Raw genomic sequence first — 22,004 nt, 5'->3', positions numbered from 1 at the left:
CAATTTATTTGAAACAAATCAGAAATGTATACATATTTTGACAACATATGGTCAGCATCGTTTCTTTTATACTGTAACCTAACCTGGGTATTTTGAGCAATGAGGAATTGATTTAAAGAAGGAATTTCTTCTTTACTTACACCTTTTTCTAGTTCTAATCTTTTTAGTTCGCTGAATTAAAAAAAAAAAATCACCATCAATAATTTTCTTCTTGCTAGGAATTAATTGCCCTTCTGGAAAGTGGTTTCACTGTCTTCTCCTTCCTGCTTGCCTTTTTCCTAGTGGAATTCACACCCAAACTCCCATCCCCATCCAACCAGTCTTGTGTGATAAGCAAGAGGAAACAATAGCCACAGCAGGAACTCGTGGACATTCCAGGCAAGGGTACCATAGGGATGGGAGGAGGTGAGGAGCGTGCCTTGCTCCCACTGATCTGATGTACCGTCAGAGGTGGTTTATCCCCTAGGGTCAGGAGGCTGTCACTGAGCCCGGATCACTCTTCCTGAGTGACAGGCCCAGGGAGCCCCGACTCCCCACTGACACGGCTCCGCTCTGCGCCTGCCTCTAGAGTAGCAGGAGCGCCCCCGACAGCCAGCGGCTGTGCAGAGCTCTGGGACTCAGGGCCTGCAGCTCCAAGAGCCCCTCAGAGAAGGAAAGGGACGCGGAGGCAGGGGAGGGAGGGGATGTGCTTCACGGGTCTCAGCTTGTGGGCATTCATGGTGATGGATGAGGCAAAGATGGTACTAGCAATGCAGCTGCTCCTCTTCGATGACACAAATCTCGCCCCTGGTGGGCAACAGAGCAGAGCAGAGCCCTGTTGCTGTTCGCGAACTAGAATCTGCAGCGCCTGGTCTCAAGCATGACATAAAGCCGTCCATCGTGATCGGCTGTCAGGCAGTAACTATGATTATTTCACTGATTTAGCAAACACTTACTTGATGCTTCCTGTGTGCCATATACTGTTCTAGATACTGGGGATATCATACTGTTTAGGAACTATTCTAGATGCTAGGGGTATAATACCGTTCAATACTGTTCTTCTAGATCCTAGAGCTGACAGAGCTGACAGTTTACAGAGCCAGGTCTTTTTCTTCTTGTTCCCCTCTCCCCGCAAAGCACACAATTAGCATGGGGCCTAGTACCTATAATAGGTATCCTTGGTCACGTCCATGGAAATAAATCAAAGCAGTGAAAAGTGCCAGGGCAGAGAGGAGTCCCAAGGGATAAGGGGATATTGACTAGATGTCAAGTGATCGTGTCGTCTCACTGTTTCCAGGTTTGTGAGCAGTGCTGAAATTGATTTCGCCCCCCACATAGCTGCTCCTTCAACCTTCCAGTGACGTCTTTTCCTCAGTCATGTGTTTTAGGTAAGCTTCTACTTTCAGCTGCTTAGAACTGTCTTCAAACTTGTTGGGTTGCTGGTAGCCAGCTCTGAGAAGTAAGAGAGGTCTCTGGTGAAGTGGAGAAGGACTTGTATTTAAAATGCCCGGGAAGGAGAGAGCTCGGGTGAATAGAGGCGAGTGCAGCGAGTGCAGACAGTGGCAGGAGACACTGATGGATTAGGAAAGGCCTATTCACTGTACTCAGATGGCTGGCTGTGCTGCGTTCCGTCGCAGGGAATGTGGACAGAAACAGGATTCCAGAATTTATCAGCAGAGGTGTGCGAATGATTTGGGCTGGGTAGGTCTAATTTCCACACAAACTGCTTCATTTTGCTATTTGCCTATTTTAAAAAATGTGAACCACTCTGTCCCTTAAAAAGCATCACACAAGTGTTTCTGTTGCAGAGCCAGTTTCAAAGGTAGATCATTGTACCCCAAGGAAGACCTCTGGCCTCCCGCCCACTCCTGGCCCTTTCCTAACGTGAGCGGATGGTGACTCCTTCCCATACAGCTCGCTCTTGCAGCCCATTTGGGTCGGCTGGAATCGCTACTCCTGCCGGCGCAGTTGTGCAGGTTAGGGTCACTTAGATAATTCATTAATCACATTTCCTGGTATGGAGAGGTCATAGGAAATTGCTGTCGCTGAAACCATGAAAATGAGAACTGTGGATCATTTTTTGTTTTGTTTTGTTTTGTTTTGCCAAGGGAAATGTGAGGACCAGCTTCCTCCAGACCAAGAGGCTGTTCCTGGTTGTTTGAAAGCAGTGTCAGGGATCATGAGGACCTTGTCTACTGAAACAAAACAGCATAGCGCCTTGTATGGTGGACCTTCCCCCTCTCAGTACCTGCTGTGTTGCTACGGCCTCTGTTCTCGCTGCCTGAATGGCCAAGTTCTAGCATGGCTGGAGCATCTAGGGCCACAAAGATAACGTCCAAGCCCTGGGCGTGTGGCATGCATGGGTCTTTTCTCAGACACCAAAAGCAGTTCCCACTTTGAATTTATGGGTCACAAGAGGCTCTCAGGCTAGTGAGCTAGTCTTGCGTTTTTGGGTCTTGGTGCTTCCATCTGTAATTGTTATTTCAGAACTGTTGGCTATATGAGCACACTAAGAATGATAAGAAGTTCGGGCCCATTTTTCTTGATATGTAACAAAACTGTGTGAGGATATTTAAATTTTGATTGTTATTCTTTCCTCTGAATAGTAGGAGGCTCCTCATTCTGGGCCCTACGTGGCCCAGCTGATTAGGCCTAATGAAGTCTAAAGAGCCTGTGCTGCTGGAAAGCCACTCAAACATGCTGAGCAAATGACCTTTCATAGCTGGTGACACGGTAAGCTATGTGAGCAGACTAAATAAAAGGCATTCATGATTCCGCACTAAGGTGGATCTACTGAACTATGGGGATAGAGGAGTGCAACTTTTTAAAAAATCAGATTTATGTAGGCTGGGTCTGGGCAAAATTAGGAAAGAGGTAAAGTTTATCTTTTCTCCTTTTGTGCGTCTTTCACTTGTGTTGCCTAAGTAAAGTTTAGGGGTGTGTGTGCATATCTGTGTGAATGTATGTGTGAGTCTGTGTGTGTGTCTGCCAGGGGTCCAGTCCCAGTCTTCCAAAAATGATAATAATTCAGCTTTTACCTTCAGTGTATCATTTGTTAAGCATGTTACGGTCCTTAGCTAAGAATGGTTCTATATGTCACGAGCAGTGTAGTTTTGTATAAGAAATGTGTCTATGTTTTCCCTCATTTAGGTCACGTCTTTTTAAGAATCTTCAACTCTGATATGTCATAGTTTATTTTAGTTAGTCTTCATTCAGAATTTCTTTCCTAAATGGCAGTCAACAGCACTACTAACCCTTTCTAAAAAGAGAATATTCAAGTAATGCCTAAGGGAAAATACTGACCAGGGCACAAGGTCAAAGGGGAAATAACTGTGTTTATGTTGAACCCTCAAGAAGATCTGTTAACTGACCAGAGGTGACCATTATATAACTCGCAACCATGGGGAACAACGAAATTCAGTCAAGAAAGCACAGTGCTTTCTTAAACTATAAGAAAAGTTTAAATCCAGACAAATTATGATTAATTTAAAAATATTGCTAAAACTCGTAGGCAAATTATAGCAACTTCAAAAATTGCTCTATAATTTTTTTATAATTACCTGTATGTCTGTACCTACCTACCTACCTGTCTGTTTGTTTCCGTATGATGGGTAAGATATGAATTGGCACTCCTCAAAGTATATTCCATCTGCAAGATGCTCGGGGCAAAAGAGTTCCACAGCAAATAAGTTTGGGAACCACTCTCTGCTTACTATATGTCTCTCTTATTGAGAGATTCAAAGGACTGACTCTCTTAGAGAATTCTGAGAAGTTCTGTAGTAAGCAAACCTATTAAACTTTATTCAGTCCAATGTTCCCCAAATTTACTTGACTCCAATCCTTCGTTTTTCAACAATATCTGCTTTGCATTCTTCTTTTTGACAAATTCAAGAGAATAGATAAATCTGTTTCAATGAGGAGTTAAATTTTACTAAAATTGACACATAAAAAGAAATTTTAAACATAAATTTTTAAAAGAAGCCTTAACAGATCAACAATTACGGAATAAAATTTTTAACTTACCAAAAAGATCTTGTAGTTTTTTACAAGGTTACATATTTTTATGGTTAATTTGTAGGAATCTTTAAGGAGCTCATATTTCTTATACTATATATTAAAATAATAAATCATTTTGGAGCATATAAAATGATGGATAATATCCTTGCTACAAATACCTGGAAAAGATCTTTTCCCTGTCCTCCCCTCTCCCCAGCCAAAGAAAATCTCAGAACAGTTGTTAGGATTGTATATGCAAAAAATCTTAAATAGTAATAGTAAATCGTATTCCTTGGAATATTTAAGAAAAATCCAACATAATTAACTAGTGTTAGCCAGGAATGTAAAAGTTGTTTATTTATTAGGATATTTATTAATATAATTAACATAATTATTTCAAAAGGTTAATAAAGATAAACCATATGATCATTGAGAAAGATTTTGAAAGCCCATGATAAAATGAAACTTCTGTTTCTGTATAAAACGATCTGTGTTCTAGGACTTGAAGAATAATTCTTTAACAAGATAATTAGTCCTCACCTCAGATCAATTGCCAACATTTTATTTAATGGTGAAAAACTATAGTCATTCCCTTTAACATCAAAAGTGGGATAAGGATGTCTGTTATTACACCTAATATTTACATTTCAGAACAATACAAGATACAAAGCAGAAACAGGAGGTCTAGCAATAAAACAGATAATAGAAGCACAAAATTATTTTCAGATAGTATAAATTAATCTAGAAAATCAAAGGAAATCATCCAAAAAAATTCCAATAGTTCAGATAACTGGTTAGTATAGAATAAATGTGGGGAAAAAAAAATCAATCGAGTTTTTCTGCTATATACCTAAATACTCTATTAACTGAGACTAAAGTTCTCACTAACAATAACAACAACAACAAAAATTAGATAAATCCTATATAAAGAAAACTTTAAACATTTACTGAGTAATTTTCCCTTCCATAAATAGTGACGTGAACATTTGAAGACATGATCTGTTCTTCTTCTTTTTTTGTGTGTGAGGAAGATCAGCCCTGAGCTAACATCCGATGCCAATCCTCCTCTTTTTGCTGAGAAAGATTGGCCCTGGGCTAACATTCGTTCCCATCTTCCTCTACTATATATGGGACGCTGCCACGGCATGGCTTTGACATGTGAGCCTGGGATCTGAACCCCCGAACCCCCCGGGCCGCTGAAGCGTGCGTGCATTTAACCACTATGCCACGCTGTAAACCTATCAGTTCTTCCCTGTTAAAGTATTAATGAATTCTAATTAAAAACTCCAAGTGCTGTTTTAATTTGAAAAAAATATAACATTAATTTAGAAAACTAAACAGATGAAGAAGAGCTAAAATATTTAGAAGAAAAGTAACGGCTGAGAGGATTTTACTCTACCAGAATGGATAAGCAGAGGAATGGAAAAACATATCAGTTTAAAAAAATTGTATATTGCAGAACAGTACTGTTGTTACAGGAAGTTATTAGGTTAAATACAGGAAGTTATTAGGGTCAGATAAATAAAACTATTTTAAACAGGTTTTCAAAAGCTGTGTAACATTGTATAACCTTTATTTTGCTCACAGATATTATGAATCTCCAAGAGGGGGGTTTAATATGCCACATGCTCACACTCATTTAACCATGAAATTTTTTTTTTTTTTTTAACCAGAGTGTTTTTGGAACCATTATTCCTGAAACATCCTTTGAAGAAGGCTGGGAAAAATAATCTAGAAACAGAAAATATTTGCTAAATAAGAAAGCCTCTCTTCCCCGCTGCACATTCTGTAAGTTTATCTCCTTTCTGAGTGCTCCCTGCTAACCTCTATCTATATTCCTCTCCATCTAAAATGACAATCTTCCCTGTATCTCACAAATTCTGCTGTTATCAGAATGCCCAACTTCCCCTTGATGCTACTGTTTGGTCACACTGGGAGGTATTCTATGGTAGCATTTACTATTTAAATCTTATTATTTTTGATTATTAGCTGTACTCACATAACATATGTAAATAGCATTGGAATGTAATTGCACAAGAGATAATCGTAACCTACATATGTATATGCAAGGCAAGTTTACAAGCTGGGCCTGAGGAGAAGGTTAATTGATTCTAAATAGGCATGCATAGTTTATGAGGAGGGTCCTGAGAACATGGGTTATTAGGAGAGTCTGATAAGGCTGTGAGTTTTGGGATCCTCTAACTGTGGGCCTGTGCCTACAAACTCCTGGAGATTATAAAATTAATATGAAGGTTTGGCCAGAATTATTAGTTTACTTATTTGTTATTGTTTTCCAAATTTAATTTAGACTACAAAATAATACCAAAGGCAATGAAGTCAATTTTTCTAATTTAGGTGCAATATTGGGCTATTCTTAGTAGAAGTAAAAAGACCCTGGCTGACCCCATTTCCCACCCGCCCCCACCTTATCCCCATGTATGTAGCTTTTTGACAACTGGTAAATATCTTTTTCTTCTCTGATACATCATCTATGTTCACTGTTGAAATTTAATCCTTTCCTGCTTTTTTACAACTCCTTTTCTCTCCCCCCTTTCCTCCTTTCATCTCATCCCTATGACCAAATCTTCAGAGGTTGGCTTCTTTCTTACACGCACTATTTCTCTGTCCAATAAGCAGGGGCGTTGCTGAGGAGCACAGCCGTCCCTTTCCCTTGGTCCTCCCCCAGGCTGCCTCAGAGTCGCACATCTTTGCTTTAGCATATCTCTGAGCTGAAAGGAGTGGTCTGGGAGAATTTCTTGCATACTTTATGGATTTAAAAGCCCTACCATACAGTGAAGTTTACCGCCTATACTGCAAGTTGATTATCACGTCCAATAAGTGTCGAGCAGCTGACTAAATGGTTCTAATTAGCATAACTCGACCTTTCTCCATTTGTGCGGAGGCTTACTCTATCTTTAAAAGATGGAGTTAAGTCAGCAGTTCAACCAACTGGACACGTGTATTACGAGAATTTAAAAAATTGGTTCCAGCTCCTAGAGAGCATACTTTCTCTGCAAACCTTACACAACTTACAGTAACAATGGGGGGAAAAGTCCAATCCGCACCAAACTACAAGTGTTGATCTAATCAGGACCTTAATTGTAGACAAGAGACGTTTTTCCCCATGGGAAATTTATTCATTTGAGTTCAGAGAATAAAGTTTCAGAAGAAATAGGAGGACATATAATAGATGTTCTTTTGGTAACAATACTCTATTTCATCTGTTTTATACCAAATATTACAAAACATTTTCCAGACTTAAAAATTGGATAACATTTGTTTTAAATTATTCCTTTTCATAGACTATCACAGGCTACATAAGCCTTTTATTACAAAAACTGTAGGCCTAATTTAGTTATATTCTATTTTAGGATGTGAAAATGTTTGTACATTTTGCATTGTAAGTGGAAGGCCGAATTTGAGGGCAATTCTTTAACAACAAATATATATTCAGCGATTAGATTGGTAAAAGTGTTAAATCACTCTAAGTGGAAATATAAATTTTTATGAGTTAGTCAAAGAATAAGCTTCAGTGGAATGAAAAACTATATGGCAAAAATTTTGCATATCTTCTTGCACCTGATGTGGTACTTAAAGGCAGACTGCTTAAGAGATTTGCTGTGTATTCCTGACACCCACATGACGTGAGGCGTCTCTGAGATTGGCCAAAATATGCTTGCAGAGGTAAGAATACCGACAAGACCAGGAGCTATGGCATTATTAAATCATAAACCACTCTCAGGGAGGAGCACACATTCATTTCCATTTTGTAATGCAAGCAGAAAAGAAAAAATTACTCCTGAATCCCGTATATTTATTAATAGAAAAGTGTTGTTTCAAGAAAAGAAGAAAAGGTAACATGAAAAAAGGATCAAAAGAATTTCTAACAAGATTGGAAATTGATCAACACACATAGTCAGCGTCTTTTATACAACCAACGACATCGTTTAAAGGTGAACTCATTAGTAAAACTAATAAATTATAAAGCACCCACAGTATTGTAGCCTTTATTGAAATCTGTTGTGCACATTATATTGCAAAGTCTTTAAGTTGGGTGTATTGTCATATATTTTTTAAAATAACAGACTTCTGAAAAATAAATACAAGCAAAACATGCTGGTAAAATTCCTGCAGTTTCCGCATTCTCGGAAAAAGGAAAAGCCTATAAAACTTACATAGGTTAATATCAGAGAAAAAGAATGAATTTTTTTCCATTCCCATTTGGGAAGAGAAATTAACCTGTCCCTATTCCAGAAGGAAAATGACATTGTAGTTTGGCCACTGCTGAATTTCAAAATAGCTTGTTTTAAATTGAGCTTCATGCAGAAATAGGGCTAGAAATTATGTTAGTTTTAAGAAATGACTACACATATATTTTAAAAAGGAAAAGAAAACCTTCAATGGAAAAAATTAAATTCAGTAATGCCCAACTCATTCTTTTTTAAGCTACACAAAAGTAAGTAATCAAATCAACAGTTTCACTTTTTAATTGGTTATTATTTAAACATGTTTATGATATTGTAAAGAAAAGCTAAAATATAGAAATTGGTAGTGCATCTGTGGTTAAATGGTGAATGTTTTAAAATAACAAGAATAAATACATTTCCACAAGTGTAAAACACTAATCAGGGGTTTAACACGAAATGTACTAAAATAAAACTATATAGAGAAAACTTGAATACAAGTGTTGATACACACATATACACACCAAATTTCTAAACAAAATCTGACAGTGAACACAATGAAAAGAATGAGTTCTTATTTAAAGTTAATGTTTTGTAAATCAATTTTCCAATCTCATTAAAAGTAATAAAAATGTTATTCATATTCTTAGTCACGTCAGTACCCAACAATGTGCATAAAAATTAAAAGAATTGAAAAAAATGGCATTTTCCAGACAGTAAATGTAGTCCAAAGGGCTGGTTCTGTCATGACTAAAGCCAGACTTTCCTTGGAACCATGGTGATTACAAAGTGGGTTGCTGGAATTTCGCAGGGTTTGGTATTAATTATGAAGCAGTTGCTATAGACCTGCAATTCTCAAAACGTTTTCAGACTGTGGTCTTCTTCAAAATGACAAAGACACTGCGGGTGGCCCATTTCATCTGCTCCTGGGAGATAGATATCAGATAAAATAAATCTTTCCTCAGAATTATTGAAAAGGCTAGTTTTATACCTTATGAGATACCAGTGAGCTTACTGAATTTTATTCATCTCAGATAAATCAGTTATTCATAACAGTGATACAAACCAGACAGTTGTAAACATTAAGATTAAAAAATGACAAATCATGAGTTTGTAGACATCTTGAAGCCCTTCATTGTCTATGTTAAAAGTATTTCAGAGCCATTTTCTTCCTTCTCTGAAAAATTCAGTCCTAAACCCATTAGATGGGGCAGAGCCAAAGCAGGCATCCTAGATATGTGTGTGTCAGGGAGGGGCGGCAGTGGCTGAGAACTTCAGCAAGGTGAAGATGGTCCACACTAGGGCATCGGGTGTCTGAGCCCTAGCGGGGTGAGGAGGGCATCCCTGCAAAGGGAAGGAGTGACTTGGGTGGGGAGTCAGAGCCTGTTCAGAGTAAGGAAGACATCCAATGCAGAGAAGAAACAGGAAGCTGGCATAGAGTGTCAAAAGTTGAGCAGGGTCAGGTGTGAGTCCACGTGGAGGGTGGCCCAGTAGGGGGAGTTGGAGCCTGAGTAGGATAAAAAGAGCATCTCCAAGGAGCACTTGCCTGGTGCTAGGTGGCAGAGATCAGGCAGGGAAAAGAGAGTGTCCATGTTGGGGGTGGCCTGGTGTGGGATGTTGGAGAACAAGTGGGATGGAGAAGGAGGACATGGTGAGGGGTATCAGAGCCCCAGTAAGATGAGGAAGGCCTCTCTGCAGAGGAGTGATGTGAGGTGTCAGAGCCCCAGTGGGGTGAGGGGCTGTCCACATGGAGGTGCAGCTCAGAATGTGGAATCAGAGCTGTGGCAGAGAGAAAAGGCAGCCACACAGGGGGAGACAATGAGGCAGGTTACATCCACTGAGATTGATCAATTAAGTAAATATATTGAAGACAACTTTCTCACTTTTGAAGAAGAGAGTTACAAATAAAAAAGGAAGAAAACTAGAATAAACCCTGTTGTGTTGGATTGGACTTGGAAGTATCCATGTGAACTCATGGTCCATGATAGATAGATAGATAGATAGATAGATAGATAGATAGATAGATAGATAGACAGATAGCCAGATAGATGTAGAAATAATTAAAGGTGTAAACATATAGATAGGGAAGTGATTTGGATATATATCTACAGACGTATATTTCTTAGCCCTTTCCACTAAGAGGGGCTTGGAGCAGTTACACCCCAATAGCAATGAGCATATCTAGTACTCAGATCTTGGCTCTTAAATATGATTTTCCACGCAAAGGAACCAAGGCTCCTTGAAGAAATGGTGAATTCTAGGGATGGGGCAGGGAAAATACAAGTCAGGACATCTTGTGCCAGAAAGGAAGGAAGTGCTAAAAGGATTTTGGGAACATGTCAAAAGGAAACAGAAGCCAGCTTGAATGGGCTCCTTCTGGCCAAGTTTGGAACAACTTGAGCATAAAAATAATGATGATAATAGTTTAAAATCCATTGAATAAAATTGGAAATCCTTTTAGATATAAATAAATTGAAATTTTGAAGAGGATCAGGATATTCATATAGTTTCAAAGTCTCTCCCTACAAAATAATTATTAATTTCTAAGGGGAAAGGAGGAGCTTTACAGTGGAGAAGCCTTGCAGACACCATTTCACGCAACAGATCAAAGTAAACATCATCAGTAATGGACAAATAGAAATCACTTGCCATCTGATAGGATTAAGTGAGAAGAACATGTTGTCACTTCTGAAATATTCTTGCCAGAAATGCACAATCTGAATCTAATCAAAAGGAAACATTAAACGAAGCCAAACTGAGGGACATACTACAAAGTACCTGGCCTGTAAAGCATCAGGACAGTCAGGAAAGACTGAGAATCTCTTCCAGACTGAAGGAGACTAAGGGACACAACAACCAAATTTCTGATTCTGGACTGAATTTTTTTGTTATAAGTGATATTGTTGGGAAAATGTGCAAAACTTAAATGGCGTCTGAGAATTAGTTGGTAGTATCACTGTTAATTTCTTGATTTGATGGATTTATTGTGATTATATAGGAGAATGTTCTGGTTTGTAGGAAATATATGCTAAAGAATCCATGGGTAACGGGGCATCCATTCAGCACCTTACTCTCAAATGGCTAAGGAAAATAAAATGTTCTGTGTACTGAACATCCAATTTTTCTCTGTGATCACTTAAAAAAATATATAGAATTTTCTAAAAATTGAAGAAAGTTTCAGAGTCCCCCAGCCACCAGAAGCTGCAGCTGTTCCTCAGCTCTGTTGGTTCTTCTAGGAACTACCATTCTCATCGGCAGCCTCTCCGCAAGGAGCTGAGGAGCCTTTTTGCAAGAGCCAACCTCTCTGTACTCTTGGCTCTTAGAGACACTTAGAGAAAGTCCAAAGAAGGCAGAGTTTCTCCATCCTTCAGAGACCAGGACTTGCTCAAAAGTCCAGATCTTGACTGACAGCTGCAGCCCCAGTGACTCCTGTCCTTCCTAACAGGTGAGGCTTGGGGATCAAATAATCCTTTTTCTAGACTACTCACTTTGACTGGGCTGTCTAGTAAGTAAAACTGAATCTAGTCTGTCACTAAATCCTTCTAAGCAGCCTAAAGTGTCTACAATTCCAAGAAGAAAACTGTGATTAATTTTTTGGAAACCCTGAGACCAGCTGAACCCACCATGCCTCACATCTCTAATGTCCTTGATCAACACTCAAAACATAAGACCTTCCCATTATTTCTTTTCTCAGGTATTCTTCTTCCTTGAGTCAATGTCAAACTATCCCACACCATCTCAGGCTTTCGTCTGTGATTTGTGGAACCCTCCTCTGTAGTTAACCAATATCATTACATCCTCAACCCATCTCTGTTGATTCTGTCCACCTCCAGGCTCAGATACCTGGCTGCTCCTGAGGAAATCACTTTCCTTGAAGCTCTCTCAGGTAGAGTCGGGTTATTTGTCCACAGTTCACTTTCCTCGGGGTAGGAAGTGGGCTCAGCGTGCCCCTCTTTGGCTTCTTCTAAACCACTACTTATCTACCTTCACATAAAACCACTGCCTCTTTGGGGCTCAGGCCATCTGACTGTATCATCTTTTTTTTTTTTTTTTAAATAATTTTATTTATTTATTTTTTCCCCCAAAGCCCCAGTAGATAGTTGTATGTCATAGCTGCACATCTTTCTAGTTGCTGTATGTGGGACGCGGCCTCAGCACGGCTGGAGAAGCGGTGTGTCGGTGGGGGCCTGGGATCCGAACCCGGGCCGCCGGTAGTGGAGTGCCCGCACTTAACCGCTAAGCCACGGGGCCGGCCCTGACTGTATCATCTTTTATCCCTCTTCACTGACCTTACTTGCCAATGTAATTATGCCCTGTTTACTCGAGACATCAGCAGCTACTTGTGGTCTTTCTCTCAACCCTGAGTTCTGCCACTCCCGCATGTCCATGTAGACGACCCGCCAACACCTAACAATCTCAACTCCAATGACCTTCTCCTCCATGGCCTCTTCAGCTGCTCAGTCTCATGTTGACAATTCGATCTTGTCATCCCCTGGAACTTCTCTCCACCTCCAAATATTTAAAATAACTTACACCACTCTTCCACATCAACTCCTTCAGTCGTTCATAAATAATGTCTCCCACTATACTTGACTTTCTACTTCATAGAGATATTTAGTTTCTGCCTTTTTTGTTATATCCATTGGTCTTCCCCATCCCAATTTTATTTTTTTCCAGCTTTGCTTCCATGCTTTATCCCTTTGGACCCTACCTTTGTCAGTATCCTCAGACTATTTTGCCCTTTTGTTCTTCCTCCACACCTGCCTGGCCAAACTTTAAAGCTAAGTCATTCTAAATGTCTGGTCTCTAGACACCTATACGTGGGCTATTGAGCTCTGCTGAAGTATTCACACAATTGGCCAGACTCATGCTACTAAAAATGTATGGTTTCGATCTCAACCAAATACTTAACATTTACCAGAGACACTTTCTTGTGTACTCAGTCATCCAGTGTGGCTATTTCAGATTCCCTACTCTGTTCAAACTCCTTACCCTAGCTCCTCTCCTATCACTCTTAGCAAAAAAATCTTGCAAGCAGATCTTAGATAAAACAGAAGCAAGAACAGAATTTCCTTAATTCCTGCCACCAAATTTAAAACTTGACCTTCATCCACATCCACCATTTCCTATTTCCTCCTGTTCTAATGGAAGATGTGTCTCTCTTTCAACGCTGCTTCCTCGCTGTGCATTCCGGATCACATCCCTTCTTATGTTCTCAGAGACTGCTTTACTGATCATCCCCTCTCTTCTGTATCTCCAATCTTCTATGTAGATTTGTTAACAGCAATATTTAACATGCTCAGTTTTCTCCCTTCCTGCCAAAAAGTCCTTCCCTTGGCCTATGACACCATTGTTCTGCCCACCTTCAACTTATATGTGGGCTACTATAATCCATGTTTTCCTAAGATCTATTTTTTATTCTGTAGTCAGTGTTAGTGTTCTAAAATAGAAGTCTATTTTCATGTCTCCCCTGCTTAAAAACATCCAAAGGCTCCTGTTGTCCTCAGGATAAAATTAAAAATATTTAGTATGGCTTATGAGATCTTTTACAACTTTTCTTTTTCTTCTCTCCTTGGAAACCTGAGCACCGTCCACATCTTCTACCCTTCCATCACACCTCCACCCCACTCTCCCCCGCAACTCCCCACCAATATACATAGTCACATACTTGTAATTTCTGGAATGTATCTCTCATCTCTGGGATTTTGAAAATACGTCTAGTTCTGATTAGAACATTCTTCCCTCTGTTCTTTACTTGGATAAATTCTTCTCATTTTTTTATGTTTCGGTTTTGATGTTGTTTCCCTTGAAAAATTTTCCTGAAACCCTAAGACTTTGTTCGATAATGTGCCCCCATAGTTCCTAGAGCTGATCCTTTATCTTAGTCCTCAGCACACTCTTGGGATTCCCTGTTCACTTGCTCTCACTAGGACCTCAAGGCCTCAGGGCAGGGTCAGTTGTGCCTTGCTTGTCTCTCTTCCCATTGCCTAGTTCAGTCGCTCGCACAGAGTGGATGCACTCAGTAAACATTTGTTGAATGAATGAATGGATCCTTGTCAAAAAAAATTATATAATACTGGCAAAGAAATTTTAAAGTTAAAAAAGATTTTCAAGTTAAAAAAATTTAGCATATGTTCAGGAAACTGAATGATTCAAATGCAGCTAAAATGTGTCGAAGTTGGTAGGCAGGGGCTTCCTTTTTAATACAATAATAATAGTAATTAAGGTAAACCATCTCGTTTTGGGCAGGGATATTGTGAAGACAGTGAGGATGGAGAATTGAGAGAAGACATCGCTTAGATACTATTTTAAAGTCCTGTCTAGAAGTTTCTTTTCTAGTCTTTAGGGACTAAAACACCTGTTCGAAAAAGGGATAAAATAAGTTCTACTTTAGCAGCATTCACTGAACTGTGATGGAGTGATAAATAGAAAGAAACAGAAATATTTAATCAATCTTTTCAGAAAGGATTTAGGGCTTTAACATGCTCCTGTTTCTCCCGTCTTAGCAAGTAGTCCCTCCCTTGACCTGCCACCACTGCTCCAACTACTATCTACTTGTATACGGGTTACGCTAGTCCACATTTTCCTGAAATCTATTTTCAAGATGTACAACTTATTTACCTTTATGTCCACCTTATTTACCTTCATGTCCACAGTGCCTGATGCAGTACCTGGCACAAAGTATTGTCCAATAAATACTTGTTAAATAAACAAATGAGAGACTGAGTAATGTTCTCTTTGATCCAGGTCTATAATTTTTCTTTTCATATTGTTCTTCAAAAGGAATTGCAATCCTTTTCTTTATCATATACTTCTGCTTGTGAGATTTTGGGATGCTTATCATTATTATCACCTTGTATTTTTACACATTTCTATTGTATGGTCAATGGTAATACAACATTTTTATGAGAAGCTCTCTGCTGGGTACTAATATTATCAGGTTCAGGTTCTACTTTTTCTGCTTACGTGGAAGCATGAATCTCAGAAAAACAGTGCCTCCTATAAGCTCTGTTATTTATGAAATTGGGACCAGTTGACTTCCTTGCTTCTTCCCTTATCAATAAATTTGCCGTTATCCGCATTCTCCCAGAAGTGCCCTTACTGTGATCTTTACCTTTTCTTTTCACAAAACATATGTTGGTGTGTTTTCTTACCCAGCATCCTTGCCGCCTGTCTCCCTATCCCATTGACTGGTCATGAGTGCAAAACTGCATAAGATTGAAACAAGCCCAGCTCCCAGGGCTGCTGCCCAAAAGCAGGTCACAGCCCTGGGGACATCTTCTCTGCAATGCTCAAACCTCACATTCCATTCTGGTCATGCTTTCCCTTGTTAATCCTGGCTCCACATGAAACCCGACGTAGAAGCCAAAGATTTGTTAAGCACTTTTCCAGCGACCAACTTTGGCTCCAATCTTTGATTGCAGATATAATTTTCACCCTATGTATGTGAGTCATCTAAGTTGGCTGTTTGCTGAGAAGTGAGGACACTATGTCACTTTACTTAACAGTATTTGTACACTCCTTATAAAGTCATGACTATCTGGCAGAAAACCCCCAGTAATTTACTTTAGAACATGAAGTGAAAATTATTTATTCTCTGCTTAAGGAAATTTCTTCTCAGGAGATTGCCTTGGGAAGTAGTAGCTTAAACTACACTGATGTTGTCAAAGACACAAACAGCCGCCTAGAGAAGTTCGTTTCCCCACAAGTGAAGACAGACATAGCTCTCTTTGTTTGTGTCAATCTGTGTTTTCTCTTGTTTAGTTCGTGAAGGTTCCTGGCACGCCCCAAGATGTCCAACCTCTGACATATTCTTACCTGAAAGTACCTGCTAACTGGTCTTGTTACATCTTCTCAAGGCAGGATCACAGGAACTGAGGTAAGCACCCGGTTTTCAGTTCTCTTCCTGCTCATGTATTGATTCAATACATATTTATTTTGTTCTTCCTATGTCCCAAACACTATTACAGGTGCTGAAGATACAGCAGTAAACTAGTAAATTCCTGCTCATGACCACTGAAGGGAATCAGAAGACAGATAGGTGATTAATAGATAGATGGAGAAAATATCAGATAGAGAAAGTGCCATGTAGTGTATTTAAAAAGGGGATCTGATAGAGACTAACTGAGGGTGTGGGGAGGAGAGTTTTTAGACTGTGTGGTTGCAGAAGTCTATTCTAGGCAGACAGACGACGCTTATGCTGAGAACTAATGACAGGGAGGAGTCAACCATACAAAGATGGGGGAGGGCATGCCCCCAATGAATCTAAGGCAGATATAAGCATGGTATGTTTACAGGAAAGAAAGAAGGCCCCTGAGTGGCAAGAATGTGGTGGGAAAGGAGGAGATGGTTTAAGATGAGAAGAGTTTTTTAGAAGGTCCTTATAAAGCAGGAAAAGATTGTGTTTTGTTTTTAGAGCTTCAGTGCATGGTTGTGTATCCTAGTTGTTGGTTTTAATTCTATATGTGAGCCGCCTGGTTCCATGACCAGGAACCGAACCCAGGCCGTGGTGGCCGAATCTTAACCACTAGACCACCAGGGCTGGCTCAGAAGATTGTGTTTTGATTCTAAGGCTCTGGAGACTCAACGGCCTGGCTGCTCTGAGGAGAATGGAGGCAGAGAGGAAGAAGGGAAGCCAAATAAGAGACCACTGTGGGAGTCCAGGTGGGAGGGTGGTGGCTAGGTCTGGAGTGGTGGTAGTGGGGGTGCAGACAATATGCGAACTTGGGAAACATTTTAGCAGAAATGCTGACAGCGCTTACTCTCAGATGGGGTGTGGGGAACTGAGCGATTCAAGGATGATTCCTTGATTTTTCACTTCTTTTCCCCTCAACATCTGTGTTTTATACTTCCTTTCCCCTAAATATCCTATAATCAACGTAGGCTTGAGAACCTCAGAAGCCTCCTACCCAAGAGTAAACAGGCATCCAGGGTTCCAGGAGATAACCACAAGGAGGCTTTCAAAACTAGAGGCCTAGGAGCCAGTATTTTCCTCCAGACTGGGGAGGTTGTGATTTATTTTTATTCATTGACTTTCATTTTAGGAAATTTTTTGTTAACATAGAAATTATTATAAGCAATTAATAAGAGCCCTCATTTTAAACGTTAGATTTTATGGAAAGCTTCTAGCATTTCATCTTAAAACAGACTAAATTGGCTCTATGCTCTAAGCTCTTTTTGATTAAGGAGAAAAGTGTGATTAACATTTGTTTAGCACTACTATGGTTAGAGTGATGGTTGAAAATGTTCTATCCAGCACATTATTAGTTATTCCACTTCTTGATAAAACAGACATTTAAGAACAAGGCAGAGTCTGAGAGTGCAGTGGGGGTGGGGAACCCAAACTCTGTGAAATGTTTAACCTTTTAACATAGTTCAACAAAGTTTAGATTTCTGGCAAAACGCCTAGACTTTCTAAGGCTGTTCATGGTTGCAAAACCCGACAAGACTTTAGTACTTAAATTATTCTGGCTCAAAAGTTGAGACAATGTGAAGAGAGCAAAGGAGAAAAAAGCCCACACCCGGATAGCTACAGCGGGGCTCATGGCACAGAGTAATTTGCTGGGGCTGGTGATTACAATCTACGATTCCTTGGAGGTACATCAAATGCCTCTGCTGAGGCAACAGGCCATCGCCAAAAGGAAAACAAGTTCAGCATTAAAGGTAAAGAAGGATCTTAAGATCATGTGAGAAAACAAATCTGTCATAGATCAGCAAGAATTGTTCCTTTCACAGAATCACAGCAAATGTCCCTACAGAGAGCAATGGCAAAGACTAATTAAGGTATCGTGTCTCAAGCATTGAGTCTGGAAAGAGTTGTCTCTTTCCAAAAATGCACATGCAGTTTACCATGTTACCAGTTACCAGTATCTGGGGCAGCATCTTCTAACCAAAGAAAATGGGGAAATTGTCACTAGCCAGAAGTAATCATTTTCATTGCTACTTGCCTTTGTTTGGTATGTGTCAACCTACCTGTTGACCTGAATTCCCTGGTAGTCTCTCTAAAATTTGTCAGAACATATGGGTCATTTGCAAATAAGAAAATATAAAATGATAATTATTGAAATAATTATGGATGAATGTAGTACAGTATTTCCCACATGTGGCCTAAGATCCCTAATTTTGAGAGGTAGATAGTAAGTAGGTAAAGGCATTGCTGGAAAAATCAGTTCAGTGGTCAATAAGTTTGGAAAGCATCTGAATGTTATTCCAGTTTCTCTATATTTGTCCTTTTCAAAGTCTGCAATAGTTTTATGTGGATTGTGAAGCTCTATAAGAAGAACAGAGTATCCAATGTTTTCCAAGTATTTTGGATCACAAAATCTCCCTATTCTCTGCCCCCATCCTCTTTTTCTAGTGGAGTATATCATCAAACACATATTCTGATCACAGGAGCCAGTAAACACAGGTTTAATAGAACATATATGTCTGCAAAATGCACATATTTTCACATATGGGACTAAGAATAATAGAGAGACAATCAGACAAAGAGAAAAACAAATGAAGGAATAGACTACACTAACTGAAGTTTGTGATAAATGGATTATAAGAGATAAGAATGCTGTTACCTACAAAAAATCCTACCATATTGACTTAAACAAATAGGAAGAAAACTAAAGGTAAGTGGTTTCTGGTTTTATTTCAGCACCTTAACAATGTTAGATCCAAGATTTCTGCATTTCTTTTGGCTATTCCCTTATACTTGCAATATAGCTGCTGTGACTCTGACTCTCACATCAGCATCCTAGGCAGGAAAAAGTAGGAGAAAGGGAAAGAGTTTGGGAAAGGCTATTCTTTTAATCATGAAGATGAAAGCATTTTCAGGAACACTGTATCACAGTTGTGAATATATCTAATTACATGAGACTGTGTCACAAAGCCAAAAGTTGTGGGAGAGATTAAATTGGAATTTTATATTGATCATTTGGGCATTTTTTTGGTGACTTAGACAGTAACAGAATTGACATAAGAAAAGGAATTTGGAATGATTTGTGTGTATTTCAAGCTGTAAAAATATGGAGGTGGAATGTGTTATTTTAGACACATTCCTTTAGGCAAGTCTTTTGAAGTATCCAGGTCCTTCTGAAAAAAAAAAAAGATAAAGTATCCCACCTTCTTTTGCTGTCTTGGGAATAGAATACTTTCTTAAAAACATACACACACACACCCCCCACACCCCTACATGTAAAGCTGGGTTGGGAGCAGAAGTGCCCCTCCATCCCTGGAAACAGTCTAGTGGCTTGTCATCCAGATCTAGGTCAGTCACTTGCCAGAGGACAAATGTTCTGGGGCTTTTCCTCAGTTTACTAGTAGTCTGTGTTGCTCTTACTAGATTGGATCTTTCAGGACATAATCCAACCTATGGCTTAAAACATGAAACCATTTAGAGACCTCTAAGCTAATTACCACATTTCTTCACTCTCTGGGCTCTTAACGCGGATAAATACAAACCAGGAAACAAATTGGTTCAGTTTGCTTACAAAATTTTCTTTGGTGGCGAGACACAGGCGTGTTGGTGCAACACTGTTCTCCATGGAATGGAATTTGTTAAAAGAAGGACTTGTGATGAAACCCACAGAAAGGGCTGTCAACTTTTATTCTGGGAACTACCACAAAGGCACATTTGCTATAAAATGATTTCTTCTAAAAAATGGCAATTATATGGACCTCAAATTCATGTTATAACAAAGTCCCAGTGATATTCCTTTGGCATGGAAACTCAAAGCATGTTTCTTATTATTTTTTTCATTATAAAAGTAATATAAGCCTCATTATCAATGTTTTGAAAACATATAGAAAAATACTACTATGAATCCAATAATCCTAAACATTATTGTGAAATCTTTTCTTCTCTTAATATTTTTCTTTAAATATATCATTGAACTTATAGCATTACACAACCTCTTCCTTTCTTCACTCCTTGCTGTATTGTAAGCATTGTTTTTATGATACAACCTAGTCTCATACCACTTCATGAACAATTAGGCCGTTTTCATTTTTTTTCTCAAAGTGCTTTTGAATCCATATTATCATTTCTCATATAATAGTAGTGTTCTTCCCCAGAGATACAAAGTTATTCAGTTAATATATCAAATCCTTCGCCTGATGTATTGATTCCCTATTTACGTATGTACAAGAAACCACGGGAGGTACAAAAGAACGATAGTTGTCCCTCAATTCAGGAGTACGTGGGTAAAAGTCGGACATTTGTATGTCCAAGTGGACTTCACAAAACTAGCCATTTGTAGACGGTACTTGTAAAAGATAAGATGTGCTACGGGGCTTGGGAGGAGGGGGAGAATGCAAAAATTGGAAATGGAATCACCATTCAGCCTGTGAATGACATGATTTAGAGAGGTACAGACGAACAGGCTGGAGGGCATTCCATGCACAGGCAGAAAAGGGTGGGAAATCATTGAGTGTGTTTAAAGAGTAGTCAGATTTATGCCTGGTCTGCATAGTGGAGAGTTTATTTTAACTTCAATTTCCTGTATTTCCAGAAGAAAATGGTTTGGAGCCTTTCTATGCTGAAATGTCCTCAGTTCTCCCCCTCACTTTTATGGACAACTCAGAGAGTGCGTGTTCCACAGTGAATAGGCTCAAGGTCTCCTTGTTTCTAATGTGAACTACTTTTCCCAGACTCCTACTCTTCGCTGTCATCTCTTGCAAAATCTGAAAACAGAAAGCTTCATTTTGAAGAGAAAAATCAAAGACATTTGTACCTTTGCATACTCAGCCTTATCAGAATTTTTGTGTCGACTCATATTTTGGGTAAAAGCTGAAGCTATTATTTAATCTGAAAATGTCACTGCATTTTACTTTGTGAAGATGGTATTAAATGTACATGCAAGTTGAGGAAGTTTTATAATCAAAGTGTTAGACCTCGAGAGGTCTCGATGCAAATCATTTAGGTCACCTAGCCAGTGTGGTTCAAACACTGCAGGTTTTATTTGTATGATTATTTTTGTTTAGGTGTTGTATTTTCCTATTAAATGGAAGCCTTACCTTTAAGACCAAATGCAAATCATAAAAACCAGATCCTCCTCCTTAAGCACAGTATCTGAGTCCCTAAAGTTTCTCAGAATACAGATTGAAAAACATCTGTTTAATCTGCTCATTCATTTTACAGATGGGAAAATTGAGTCCTAGAAAATCAAGTACCCATGGAGGATCTCATGCATTGAATTCCATTGTGAGAGCAGGTATATTTAAAGATTCAGCATCTTGTCTGACTCCCATCCTTTAAACCAGAGATGAATGCATTGGGCTGAGCCGTGTTAGAGTCTCTCCTCTTTATTCTCCTGTCTCTCTTCTACAAGAAAAAAAAGTGCCATCTTTCCTAGGCCTGGGAAGCAGGGACAATGTGAAGGGCATTCCCAAGTAGTCAGCCACATCCTCTATATCCAGCTCCTCTGGGTCCCCATGCCTGGGTTTTCCCCTCACACAGCCCCAAGAGAGCAGGGAGGCTCCAGACAGTAAGTCCACTGGTTCAGCGAGGCGCTGCAGTTCAAGGCGCACCAAGCGAAACTGGGACCCAGAGCAGTAATTCTCGTTCCTAAAGAAATACTTGGGGCCAAAAAAACAATCAATTTTTACTTTCTGAAAAACTACTTGTTCCCAGTTCCAAGCCTTGAAATCCATCTAGTGAGTTGGTTCTATTACACATAGACAATTCTAAGAAAAATATTCAAAATGAACTATTAAAAAATCAGAAGATTGAGGCAATACTGTGTCCAAAGTCTTAAGGATTTCTGACAAGGTAACATTTGACCTGAGCTGTGTGACACCTGCCCCCTTTAGATAGGACATGAGTTCTTCAGTTTGCTACCATTCCTAGTTGTATAG

General features: G+C 39.4%; 1 long non-coding RNA gene across 1 annotated transcript; it reads left to right on the top strand.

Annotated features, from left to right (window-relative positions):
- Nucleotides 1-1,285: 1,285 nt before the first annotated feature.
- Nucleotides 1,286-16,029, top strand: LOC131411134 (uncharacterized). The gene is made up of 3 exons (XR_009221502.1): nt 1,286-1,367; nt 5,649-5,763; nt 15,924-16,029. It is a non-coding gene; the product is annotated as an uncharacterized LOC131411134 (long non-coding RNA).
- Nucleotides 16,030-22,004: the final 5,975 nt, after the last annotated feature.

This window comes from Diceros bicornis, chromosome 11 (assembly GCF_020826845.1).
Source record: "Diceros bicornis minor isolate mBicDic1 chromosome 11, mDicBic1.mat.cur, whole genome shotgun sequence".
NCBI lineage: Eukaryota > Metazoa > Chordata > Mammalia > Perissodactyla > Rhinocerotidae > Diceros > Diceros bicornis.
Note: the sequence above shows the minus strand (reverse complement) of the source record. Positions and strands in the feature narration are given on the sequence as shown.